Source organism: Palaemon carinicauda, chromosome 13 (assembly GCF_036898095.1).
Source record: "Palaemon carinicauda isolate YSFRI2023 chromosome 13, ASM3689809v2, whole genome shotgun sequence".
Classification (NCBI taxonomy): Eukaryota; Metazoa; Arthropoda; class Malacostraca; order Decapoda; family Palaemonidae; genus Palaemon; species Palaemon carinicauda.
Window position 1 is genome coordinate 127,470,377 of NC_090737.1, and position 13,454 is coordinate 127,483,830.

General features: G+C 40.7%; 2 protein-coding genes across 4 annotated transcripts in view; one reads left to right on the forward strand and one right to left on the reverse strand.

Moving 5' to 3' along the window:
* LOC137652413 (optineurin-like) overlaps positions 1 to 4,404 on the reverse strand; it is a 39,098-nt gene extending 34,694 nt beyond the window's left edge. For both annotated transcript variants that reach the window (XM_068385807.1, XM_068385808.1), the window contains exon 1: positions 4,262 to 4,404. The gene's annotated coding sequence lies outside the window, so the exon portion shown is untranslated. The remainder of the gene's footprint in view (positions 1 to 4,261) is intronic.
* Positions 4,405 to 5,395: 991 nt separating this feature from the next.
* AP-1-2beta (adaptor protein complex 1/2, beta subunit) overlaps positions 5,396 to 13,454 on the forward strand; it is a 96,728-nt gene continuing 88,669 nt past the window's right edge. For both annotated transcript variants that reach the window (XM_068385810.1, XM_068385811.1), the window contains exon 1: positions 5,396 to 5,505. The gene's annotated coding sequence lies outside the window, so the exon portion shown is untranslated. The remainder of the gene's footprint in view (positions 5,506 to 13,454) is intronic.

The window sequence follows — 13,454 nt, forward strand, 5'->3', positions numbered from 1 at the left end:
TTGGGAGCTTGCAAGAGGTCCCGGACTGGGAGGACGACTGGCGCGCACAAAAGTACCCTCACGCATAACACTGACACACTTTGCGCTAATCACTTATCACTTTGATTTCTGTTTGCACTTATTTCACTGAACTCGAAACTTTAAGTGGTTTGTACCTGAAACACGCAATTCTATCCTTCTCAAAAGTTAGTAATTGCGAAAACAGAATTACAATGTAACAGAAAAATCTAATGAAAGAAAATTCAGTGGCTGGAAAGAGACTAAACACTAGATCACTCTAGAAACGTTTAGTTTCTTCCCCTAAAGAGACTAGGGATAAGAGCAAAACGATAACGACGTTACTCGTACGCCTGGCAGGCTTGAGGGAAACGTTTATCCTCTTTCTCCCTCCGTCTCTATCTCTCTCTCTCTCTCTCTCTCTCTCTCTCTTGACTTAGAACCTGAGAGAAGAGCCCACTCATATATATCGTTAAAACATATTATTGTTAAAGGAAAAAACTGAAAAATTTCCCAAAAAGAAAAGTTCCTTATTAGGATCAAAACCATTAAGTTAAGAAAGAATGAACAAAACGCTAGAAACGGTTACTCTTTACTGCAATGTGAAACCGTGAACATTCTTTCTCTATCGTAACGATAGAGTGCAAGTTGAAACGTTCTGAACGTCAACCACTGCCGAGACAAACAAAACGTTAGTTCAACTTTGAAAAAGTACGAGACTATCAAAGAAATTCTTTCAAAGACCTTAAAATAGCATAATATGTTAACAGGTAAAACCGAAATGACGGGCTCACGATAATTAACTTCGGTACCAAGAAAAGACCGCCTACTATTAGGAAGGTCGAATATAAACAAATATAAAAATTAATTTTAATAAGTTTATAATAAAAGGAAGTTAATCGAAGAGGCCTATAAGAGGCGGAGAGATATAAAATAAATCTATAACTTTTGTTAAGCAAAATTAAGAAAGAGAGTCTATACTCTCTTAGACACCAACACTTCCGTCTAAGGGAAGGGCCGGCCATTGAAAGGTGAACGAGAGTTCATACTCTCTTCGTCACCAAAAATAATCAAATTAATTCCAAAAGCTAACTAAGCTAAAATAGAAGTTTCCAGTAAAGCGACAGCCGAAATCAAAGAGAAATACTTCACCAAAGTCGTGAAAATACTCCAAGAACATAAGCGTATCCCAGAACGTCTTGTCAGAAGCACGACAGAGGAATAATTGAGGAGGTGTCAACAAGAAGTACTTGAGTACCTGGCCACAGGTGGCGCTGGTAAGAACACCCCCTTCTAGTATTGTGATAGCTGGCGTATCCCTCCATAGAATTCTGTCGGGCAACAGAGTTGACAGCTACATGATTATCGGGTAAGTTTAATATTGAAAACTGAATAGCACGTAAAACCACTGACATATCAGGCGGAGGGCACACAGTAGGATCGGGGGTAGCCACTACAGGGGTAGGAACAGGAAGGGGATCATGAGATGAGGAAAATAAAGAAGAGTGAGAAGAACTCCTCCTAGCTCTAACTCTCTCTAACTTAGTAGAATACTTTAAAAGACGGACAAAATCCAATTCCGAAAGTCCGGCGCATTCCTCACATCGATTTTCTAACTGACAGGGTCTGTCCCTACAGTCAGAACAAGCGGTGTGAGGATCTACCGAGGCCTTCGGAATACGTCTATTGCAAGACCTACATCGTCTATGGGAGGGGGCTTGCGAAATGAACTAAATAAAAGCTATCTAGCTAATATCAGAAGGTTTCCAGTAATGCGACAGCCGTTAATCAGAGAGAATACTTCACCAAATATGCGTGAATAAACTCGAAGACCATAAGCGTATCCCAGAACGTCTAGCCGGAGGCACGACAGAGGAATAATTGAGGAGGTGTCAACAAGAAGTACTTGAGTACCTGGCCACAGGTGGCGCTGGTAAGTACACCCCCTTCTAGTATTGTGATAGCTGGCGTATCCCTCCTTAGATTTCTGTCGGGCAACGGAGTTGACAGCTACATGATTATCGGGTAAGTTTAATATTGAAAACAGGAGGATAGATTTACCTCAAAATCCCAAATTTTTAAAGTAATTTGTATTCTTCCTAAGTATAAAACCCTGAGTCTTTCAGTAGGAGTATATTTTCTGAGCTTGGAGCTGCCCAGGACTCTGCCAGCACACAGAGTAAGTTGAGGAGGAAACTGTAACTTACAGGACTCAGGTTTGTACAGTAAGGAAAAACACAAATTACTTTAAAAATTTGGTTGGCAACCAGTAAAGCTTCTGGAACAATAGGAGTGATCATTGGGGTTGTGGCTATACAACACTAGACTTCTCCTCAACGAAGGAAGTCTCTGAAGGCGTTGCCCTTGTCAATCCAAGACCAAAAGGCAGTGTAGGAATGGTTGCGATAACTCTGAAGCTACACTAATTTTTCTGGAAGCCCCCATACCTGTTATGCTAAGGTATTCCCAGATACAGTATTCCAACCTCTGTCTGGGAGTCCAAAAGAATTTTCTCCAATAAATCTTAATCAACAGATCAAGATAAGTGGAAGTCTGTCTCAATGCTGAAGTGATTCTCCTGAAGGAAGAGAGAAACAGGGCAATCGCCGAGACCAATCAGTAGACGAGTGCCAATTGAAAATGCTCAATAGAGACATTTAAGAGCACTTGACGAGTGGTAGCCATGTACCCATCCTTCTATACCCGAAGTCAATATTGTGAAAATAAAATTTTGAGTGTACAGTATGTATAATGATGGCAAAGTCCCACCGCTCCCTTATTTTCAACCCTATTGCAAACTTGTATAGAATAAATACTGTTCAGAATGTTCTAAATATCCCAGGTAAATACTTACCTGATAGAACTTAGATATACTGCAGATTTTTTTGGAAAATCATCAAATTGCCTAAGAATTTCTAAGCCAAGCAAGTTCTTTCCCCAGACTTGCAATTTCTTGCTTGTGTAGTTCCAAGATATCCTTGTAGATAACGTCTTGATCAATTCATAATCGGCGGATATGGTACTGTAATTTGAACCGACCAAATTGGATTTGACCTGGGAACTTGCTGGAGGGCTTTTTTTTCATCCAACCAGAATTCAATAATTCCAAAATTCAAACAGGGTAATGAAAGCACCAAACAGGATGTGGAGATACCCATTCTTAGCTGCCGAGACAAGAAAGTGACAAAGTTTGATCTGATAGAGATGAGTTTTTTTTCCCTTAATTTGAACCATCCAAAGATGGTGAGGATTATGAAGTACACCCAACAAAGAGTTCATGTATTGTTTATAAAAAATAGGACTCCTGGGTGATTATTTTGGCATTTATTATAAGTGTAGTATTGGTGACATGCATTACATTTACCATGGAAAATTAACTCACAATGACAAGCTCATGCTCATGTATTTTTGGCACTGTTCAAATAGTTCATTCCAAAGGAAGTTTGCCAAGAAAAGTGGAATTTTTTTTTAAATATCCTAAGTACCTTGTGGATATCTTTTATAATATTAGCTTGTTTTGCATATAGCGTACCGCAGAACAAGCGCCCTTCTATCTCATCCACCGCAAAAAGTTGTCCCTAATTTGGGGTGAATGTAGTTTGTTGAGACATGTGCAAACTTTCTTACTAATTGTCAAATTGATTTCTTGGGTTAACGAAGTATGATCGTGTTACCTTTCCAGGAGTGAACCCAATTGGGAAACAAACACAGGGTAAGCAAAAAATACGACAGTCTAAGGGGGGTTGCAGGGGATGTCAGCCCCTGGTAGGTAAATAGGTAAGAACACAGCATACTGGTTAGGTTAGGTAGTGTTCTTGTGTAGCGGTCTTCCAGTAAGATGGCTACAACTATTAACAACTAGAAGATAGGAAGGAAATTTCAATTTTATAAGCGTGCAAGAGGTATCGGTCATCAATATACAAAGGCGCCTAAAATCTTTACCACATACCTGTCCTTCTACATCATGAGTTGATATTGTGGAAATAAAAACCTTTACTCTTTGGTCTAGGATATACAGGTATAGTTAATCTAGTTTTAGTCTAGGGTAAGCTGATGTAGTAAGCCTAGTCTCTGTCTTATGTAATAAAATAATCGATATTATTTTACTGTATGACAGATTTGACAGGGCAATGTAACCAAGGAAAAAAAATACCAAAATATTATCCTAGTCTACGATCTACTCTATGGTAAGCTATCTGATATATCTTAGACTACCTTAGACTAAGTAGCCTACAGGTGTGTGACGTAATTAAAACTACCATACCTTATTTTATGAACTATGAAGAGATCAAACGAATTATGTTTCCGTGCTGTGAATTTACGCAGTCATAATGATAGAAGAACAAACCAGAAATAATTGTAAACAACGAAGATACTTTTTCGACGGGTATTCCCCCTCGGCCCTCAAGCCAGTGTTGCCATTCGTACGATAATTATCGTATATGTACATTATTTTAGGTCCAGTATGATGTACGATACATACCTTAGTTATATACAAATGTGTGTGAGTTTGATTAAACAATTATACATTAATACCTTGAAATAAGTTATATATTTTACTCCTTAATAATCATGTTGAAGTGTGTACGATAATTTTGGTTAAAAAAACGATAATTTTAAGGTTTATGTACGATAATCCAGATGAAATAATCTGGTAACCCTGCCTCAAGCCCTGGCAGATGGATGACTTACATCACATCCAAATGTATTGGTTCATCACCAACATTTTCGTTATGTGAATGCATTTAAATCATATGGCATAAGTGTATATAATTCTACATATTGTTAGTACTTTATTACTAGTATTTTTAAGTTCCTCTTAGAAGAATTCAAAGAGGCGTTACTTAAGATTAAACTAATTTTGATGAACAAATAAGTGATTTGAGACACAAGCTCATTACAGCGTTTGAAGAAAATTATATCTTAAGATATAATGCCTTATTGATTACTATATATTTGTACTTGATTACGATAATTTTAGTTTTTTAATTGATATTATAAGAAACCCTACTTTAATCTTGGATTTCGAAGAGTTTTGATGGACTTTAGATTAAACTAATTTTGATGGACTAATAAGGGAATTATCACACAAGTTCACTACAGCATTTGAAGAAAATTATATCTTAAGATATAATTCTTTAATTATTACTATACCCCCTTTACCTAATTGCAAGAATTTTAGTTTTTTAAATTGATTTTTAAAGAAACCCTAAATTAATCTTAGAATTGAGTTGAATGTTGAAGGGAGTTATCACAAGTTCATTGCGGCATTTGAAGAAAATATGTTACTACATCTTTGTAATTAATTGCGATTATTTTAGTTTATTTAAATTGACATTTAAAGAAACTTTACTTTAATCGTAGATTTCGAAGATTTTGATGGGTGTATTATAGAAGTCTCATACTTCCTTCAGTGGGTGGTGTCTGATGTCAGCGCCATCTAAACGTCAACAATTGTGACATTAGTCGATGGGAGGAGACTTTTCAGCTGTACCGGGCAGAATTTTGGTAAATTAACTCTGTGGACACTTTTTTTTATATATATAATTTATTAGTTTTATCCCCTTGTATGTCCTTCCCATAATTATTTCGAATAACTGTAGCGTAATCGTTTGGTTATTGATAAACGTAGAAGAGCCCAACCCTCTTGAGATTCTTTAGGGTTCATAGTCAGGGCAGGCCAAATGGATAAGGTAACCTTAGAAATTTTACAAGCATTGTTCAATTTAAACGTTAGCATAATAATTCTTTGGGTGGATAGTGTGTTAAACATTGGGCCAGAACCATATCGGTGCTATAGCATTTCCAACTGATGGTCAACTGTAGTTTGGTTAGAATTGCTGTGTATGGTCTTGTTTTGTTATATTTTTACATGTACGCCAATCTTATTAAATACTAGAGTTTTATGTCACTTCCCAATCCAACTTTAGTCATCAGGTCCTGATGTTCCCATCCACTGGAATTTAGGCTACCTACCAATAGTAAGCTGTGTTCAAGTCGTCAAACATTGAAATAACATTATATCAAAATTTCCTAAAGTTTTACAAGTCTACAGGATATTATACATCCAAGAAGGTTATGTAAAGTGAAGAAAAGGCTTGTTTTATCATTATATACAGTTTCCCCAGTTTGTTTTCCCCACCCAAAACTCCGGGTTTCCACTGGGTGTCCCCCATTTTCGGCAGATATAGATATATATATATATATATATATATATATATATATATATATATATATATATATATATATATATATATTTCTGAAACTGTTAATTTTCTACAGGAACGAGTATCATTTTCGAAGATAACGGATTTTTTTCAATATTAATCTTACCCGATAATCATGTAGTTGTCAACTCTGTTGCCGACAGAAATCTACGGTCGGGATACGCCAGCGATCGCTATACAGGTGGGGGTGAACACCACAGCGCCATCTGTGGTCAGGTACTCTAGTACTTCTTGTCAACACCACCTCAATTTTTCCTCTGTCGTGCCTCCGGCTAGACCTACATGGATACGCTGTTGATTCTGGAGTTATTGCTCACGATTTGGTGATGTATTTGCTCTAGAGTTTAGCCTTCGCTATTCAGGAAGCTATTTCATTAGCTTAGTAAGTTTTTGGAATTAATTTGATTAATTGTTGATTTAATTTTGGTTCGAAGAGAGTATGAACTCTCTTTCACTTTTAAATGGCCGACCCTTCCCTTAGACGGAAGTGTTGGTGTCGAAGAGAGTATAGACTCTCTTAATTTTGCTTAACTAAGTTATAGAATTATTTTATATCTCTCCGCCTTTTATAGGCCTCTTTGATTAACTTCCTTTTATTATAAACTTATTTAAATTAATTTTTATATTTGTTTATATTCGACCTTTCCTAATAGTAGGCGGTCTTTTTTGGTAACGAAGTTAATTAACTTTGAGCCCGTCATTTCGTTTTTACCTGTTAACATATGCTATTTTAATGTTTTTGAAAGAATTTCTTTGATAGTCTTGTACTGTTTTCAAAGTTGAACTAACGTTTTTTGGTTTTGTCTCTGCAGTTGTTTACGTTCAGAACGTTCAACTTGCGCTCTATCGTTACGATAGAGAGAGAGTCTATCACGGTGTCACGTTGCAGTAAGAGTAAACCGATTCTAGCGTTTTGTTCATTCTTTCTTAGCTTAAATGGTTCTATTCTAATAAAGGAACTTTTTATTTGGGAAACCTTTCAGTTTTTTTTTTTCCTTTAACAATAATATGTTTTAACGATATATATAATTGGGCTCTTCTCTCAGGTGCTAAGTCGAGAGAGAGAGAGAGAGATAGAGACGGAGGGAGAGAGAGGAGGATAAACGTTTCGTTCAAGCGGGTAACGTTGTTATTGTTTTTGTTCTTCTCCCTAGTCTCTTTAGGAGAAGAAGGTAAACGTTTCTAGAGTTTTATTCTTGTTCTCAGACTTTATGCGGTGAGAGATTTTAAACGTAGTTTATTTGATCTAGTGTTTAATCTCTTTTCCAGCCACTGAATTATTTATCTTTCATTATGTTTTTCTGTTACATTGTAATACTGTTTTCGCAATTACTAACTTTTAATGAAGGATAGAATTGCGTGTTTCAGGTACAAACCACTTAAAGTTTCGAGTTCAGTGAAATAAGTGCAAACAGAAAATCAAAAGTGATAAAGTGATAAGCGCAAAGTTTTACAGTGTTGCGTTCGAGGGTTCGTCTGTTCGTGCCAGTTGTTCGCCTAGTCTGGGACCTCTTACAAGCTCCCAAGCCCAGGGGAGAAGTAATGTCGAAGGACTTATGGGTTCAGCAGGCCTTGATCGACGAACAGACGTTTCCCTCCGTGGTTTCGGGTGTAACCTACTCACGTAGCCGACGTGATCACCCCACCCACACTAAGACGAGAGAGCCCATTTATTCCTCGTCTGCGGAAGAGGTTTCTCGCAGAAACCATGGACCAAATCTTGCAGCTTTTAAGTGCAAGTCGGTCCCTTCCGCGCAAGTCCAACTCCTTGGTGGTGCCTTTAGCACTGGGTCAGTTCGGACTTGCTGCAGTACGACAACTGCACACCTCCCAGAGAGGCAAGGTGGTATCGCAACAGACAGTAACTCCGTCTGTTGCCGCACCAGCTGTTTTTAGACCCTCAGTTTCAACGGACAGTAGCTCCGTTTGTTGTTGTCTTTCTTAAACTCTAGTGGTCTTTGCTGCTGACATGCAGTCTCAGCTTGCGGTGTTGATGCAGGAGTTTCAGGCAGAGAAGGTTAACACACCTCCTCCTGCGAGCGCTCCTCCTCCTCTACGCAGTCCAGTCTGCCAGACGTACGAAGTTGAGGTTCCTCAAGCTACCTCCATGCGTGAGCTACCGCGTTGGGAGTTGCCAGATACCAGCGTTGTGCAGCAACCTCCACCTTCCTTGAGGCAGGAACCTCTTACCTCGCGGCAACCTCCTCAACAATGGGGACAGGAGTCTTTTGCCTTACAACCTCCTCTACCTTTGAGGCAAGAGTTTCTTGCAGTAAGACCATCCTCAAGGCAGCAACCTCTTGAGGTACGACAACCTCTGCCATCCTTGAGGCAGCCACCTCAGCTCTCGCAGCTGATACCTCCACTTTCCTCGAGGCGAGAACCTCAACTCTCGAGGCAAGCACCTCAAGAACCTCAACTCGTGAGACAGGAGCCTCTTTCTGCGCAGCCGCCACCTGAACTCTTGAGGCAGGAGCCTTATGCTTTGCAGCAACCTCCTCTACCCTTGAGGTAGGAGCCTAATGCATTGCGACTACCTCCTCCATCCTCGAGGCAGCTACCTCTTGCGGTGCGACAACCTCCACCATCCTCGAGGCAGCAACCTCAACTCCACCTCTGCGCAGTCCACCCTGCCAGACGTATGAAGTTGAGGTTCCTCAACCTACCTCCACGCGTGAGCTGCCGCATTGGGAGTTGCCAGATACCAGCGCTATGCAGCAACCTCTCGCGTTGCGGCAACCTCCACCATCCTTGAGGCAGCAACCTCAACTCTTGCGGCAGCCACCTCCACTCTTGAGGCAAGAACCTCAACTCTTGAATGGGCTCTCGTGGCATGGTTGGTTTCGACCTGGCCTTTCATTAGAAGGGGCTAGCGTTCGATCCCAAGTATGAGGTAGAAATTTATTTCTATTTTTGAACACGATGTTGTGTTGATATTTATCCATATTGACTCATTAGGGGTAATTTGAATGAATTACTACCAATTGTGTCACGTGGTGGCCCGGGGAAATCTGGTAAAACTCGCTGGTAAAGAGACTGATGTCTCACCAGGTAAATCCTTGGACAGCTAGATTAGTGTCAGGTTCAGATTTCTTTGAAAAAAAAAAAAAAAAATCCTCATCCCATGCAGCATAAGCCGCACGCCATGCAACATGCTCTGCTTACCTTACAGCATGCTCTACATACAGCATGCTCTGCATACCTTACCGCATGCTCTACATACAGCATGCTCTGCATACCTTACCGCATGCTTCTCAGTCACACATCTTTGGTTGTTGCCAACTCACTAGACTGTCAAGCAGTTTCATACGTTGCCTTCTAGTCTGCTGCTTTTGCACCAGTGAAACCCTCACTGAGAGAACTTAGCTTTTCTCGGATATGGTTCCTGTAGATGAGAAAGTGCTATTCTCCCTCCTTCTGATTTTCCCTTGAGGACTCTGTCATTTGGAGAGGAGCCTTTAGCTGCTTAGCCTCCTATGGACTTTTATTTAAGCATAGCATGCTTCCAGGGAGGGTAATGGTTCCACTTCAGTCGCTAACCCCGTCTGTTACCACACCTGCTCCCATAGACCTTGAGCTGTGTTGCAAGACATGCAGTCCAAGCTTAGTCCTTGTAGGAGGATTTTTTTCAATATTAAACTTACCCGATAATCATGTAGCTGTCAACTCCGTTGCCCGACAGAATTCTACGGAAGGGATACGCCAGCGATCGCTATACAAGAGGGGGGTGTACTCACAAGCGCCACCTGTGGCCAGGTACTGCAGTACTTCTTGTTGACACCACTTCAATTTTTCCTCTGTCGTGCTTCCGGCAAGACGTTCATGGATACGCTTATAATTTTGGAGTCTTGTTCACGGTTTTTGGTGAAGTATTGCTCTAAGATTTCAGCTTTCGCTATTCAGGAAGTTTTATTATTAGCTTAGCTAGCTTTTGGAATTAATTTGATTAATTATGGTGACGAAGAGAGTATGAACTCTCTTTCACCTTTAAATGGCCGACCCTTCCCTTAGACGGAAGTGTTGGTGTCTAAGAGAGTATAGACTCTCTTTCTTAATTTTGCTTAACAAAATTTATAGATTTATTTTATATCTCTCCGCCTTTTATAGGCCTCTTCGATTAACTTCCTTTTTTATAAACTTATTAAAATTAATTTTTATATTTGTTTATATTCGACCTTTCCTAATAGTAGGCGGTCTTTTCTTGTACCGAAGTTAATTAACATTGAGCCCGTCATTTCGGTTTTACCTGTTAACATATGCTATTTTAATGTTTTTGAAAGAATTTCTTTGATAGTCTCGTACTGTTTTCAAAGTTGAACTAACGTTTTGTTTTGTCTCTGCAGTTGTTGACGTTCAGAACGTTCAACTTGCGCTTTATCGTTACGATAGAGAGAGAATTTTCACGGTGTCACGTTCCAGTAAGAGTAACCGTTTCTAACGTTTTGTTCATTCTTTCTTAGCTTAATGGTTTTTATTCTAATAGAGGAACTTTTTATTTGGGAAATATTTCAGTTTATTTCCTTTAACAATAATATGTTTTAACGATATATATGATTGGGCTCTTCTCTCAGGTTCTAAGTCAAGAGAGAGAGAGAGAGAGAGAGATAGAGACGGAGGGAGAGAGAGCTGGATAAACGTTTCGTTCAAGCGAGTAACGTTGTTATCGTTTTTGCTCTTCTCCCTAGTCTCTTTAGGGGAAGAAGGTAAACGTTTCTAGAGTTTATTCTTGTTCTCAAGCTTTATGCGGTGAGAGATTTTAAACGTAGTTTATTTGATCTAGTGTTTAGTCTCTTTCCAGCCACTGAATTATTTATCTTTTCTGTTACATTGTAATTCTGTTTTTGCAATTACTAACTTTTAAGGAAGGATAGAATTGCGTGTTTCAGGTACAAACCACTTAAAGTTTCGAGTTCAGTGAAATAAGTGCAAACAGAAATTCAAAAGTGATAAGTGATTAGCGCAAAGTGTGTCAGTGTTGTGCGTGAGGGTACTTCTGTGCGTGCCAGTCGTCCTCCCAGTCCGGGACCTCTTGCAAGCTCCCAAGCCCAGGGGAGAAGCAATGTCGAAGGGCAAAAGGGTTCGGCAGGCCTTGATCGGCGCACAGAAGTATCCTCAGTGGTTGCGGGCGTGTCTTACAGAGACCGTCACTCCCACCCGCAGACGATTGAGCCCTTATTTTGCTCGGCTGCAGAAGAAATTTCGGGGAGAAAACGCTGGACTCAGGTCTCAAGACCTCTTAAACGTAAAGTCCAGACCTCTAGAGTTCAACAACCCGGATGCAGTCATTGAGTTAGCTCTGACTCTCCGCAGTCATCAGGTGACTGCACACCTCCTAAGAGAGGTAAGGCGATGCCTCAACAGACCTCATCTTCTATTAAGGCTTTGCCTCAACAGACCTTATCGTCTGTTGATCCCAAGACGACTTTGCTGCAGTCCTTGCAGTCGCAGCTTGCGGTCTTAATGCGTGAGTTTCAGGCTGAGAAGGTTACACCTCCTCCTGCGATCGCTCCGCCTCACCGCAGTCCAGTCTGCCAGGCGTACGATGTTGAGGTTCCTCAGGATACCTTACCGCATACTGAGTTGCCAGTTACCAGCGGTGTGCAGCAACCTCCGCCTTCCTTAAGGCAACCTCAGCAATGGGAGCAGGAATCTTATACCTTACTTCCTCCGCTTCCGCTTGCGGTTCCACCAGCGAGGCAACAATCTCTTGAGGTACGACAACCTCTTCCATCCATGAGGCAGCCACCTCAGCACTCGCTGCAGCGACCTCAACAAGGCGAGAGCCTCAACTCCTTAGGCTAGCACCTCAGGAACCTCAACTCGCGAGACAAGAACTGCGTTCTGCGCAGCCGCTACCTCAACTCTCGCAGCTCACACCTCAGGAACCTACACTCGTTCCTCAGGAACCTGCTACTGCGCATCCGCAACCCTTACAGCAAGCGCAACTCTTGAGGCAGCAACCTCATGCTATGAGTCAGCCACCTCAACGCATGCATCTGCCACTTTCTCCTCAACTTGAACCTCTTCCCATTCAACTTGGAAATAACAAATGACAATAATAACACCTCATTACTTTCATAACTTGCATTTGTAATCATATACTTGTATGCCTACACAAACATTATGATAATGGAGGTTATTTGTATTACTTAATATAAAAATATATATGTATTCCTTGCAATATATTTTTAACAAAATCACAAAATATGGCAAAAATATCTTCAAAACAAAAATGAATCATGAGTTATGAATGTAAGGTAAATATTATGTTGATATTAAAACCCCATGCAAGCATGCATGAAGTAGTGCAGTGTTGCCAACAGGGCGAGTTTCCCTTTCCTGAGGTGAAGTAGATTATAGTACATTTAGTGCAGCTTAATTCTACGATTATCATGCCGGCTATCAAATTCATCAACAAAACAGTCTAAATCAATTCCCTCGGCACGTGCACTTTCAATGGACAGTAATGCGATATTACTCACTCTAGCACTGGTCATGGAATTTCTGAGAAATGTTACACGCCATGCAACACGCTCTGCTTACCTTACAGCATGCTCTACATACAGCATGCTCTGCATACAGCATGCTCTGCATACAACATGCTCTGCATACCTTACCGCATGCTTCTCAGTCACACATCTTTGGTTGTTGCCAACTCACTAGACTGTCAAGCAGTTTCATAACGTTGCCTTCTAGTCTGCTGCTTTTGTACCAGTGAAACCCTCACTGAGAGAACTTAGCTTTTCTCGGATATGGTCCCTGTAGATGAGAAAGTGCTTTTCTCCCTCCTTCTGATATTCCCTTGAGGACTCTGTCATTTGGAGAGAAGCCTTTAGCTGCGTAGCCTCCTATGGACTTTTATTTAAGCATAACATGCTTCCAGGGAAGGTAATGGTTCCACTTCAGTCGCTAATCCCGTCTGTTACCACACCTGCTCCCATAGACCTTGAGCTGTGTTGCAAGACATGCAGTCCAAGCTTAGTCCTTGTTAGAGGATTTTTTGTTTACGGAGTCAGTGTGTCACTGGGAAGACGTTCAACAACCAGCAGAAGTGACTTGTTGTGACGCAGTGCGGCAACCTCAGCAACCCGATAAGGAGTTGTCTGTACGACCCTGACAGTCTAGACAGCTTCGGGTTGTCACTGTACTTCCTCGCTTCCCCATGGTTGACAGTTCACAGACTGTGCAGCAGTACCATGATCTTGTGTCCGTCTCCGTCAGACGACTGGC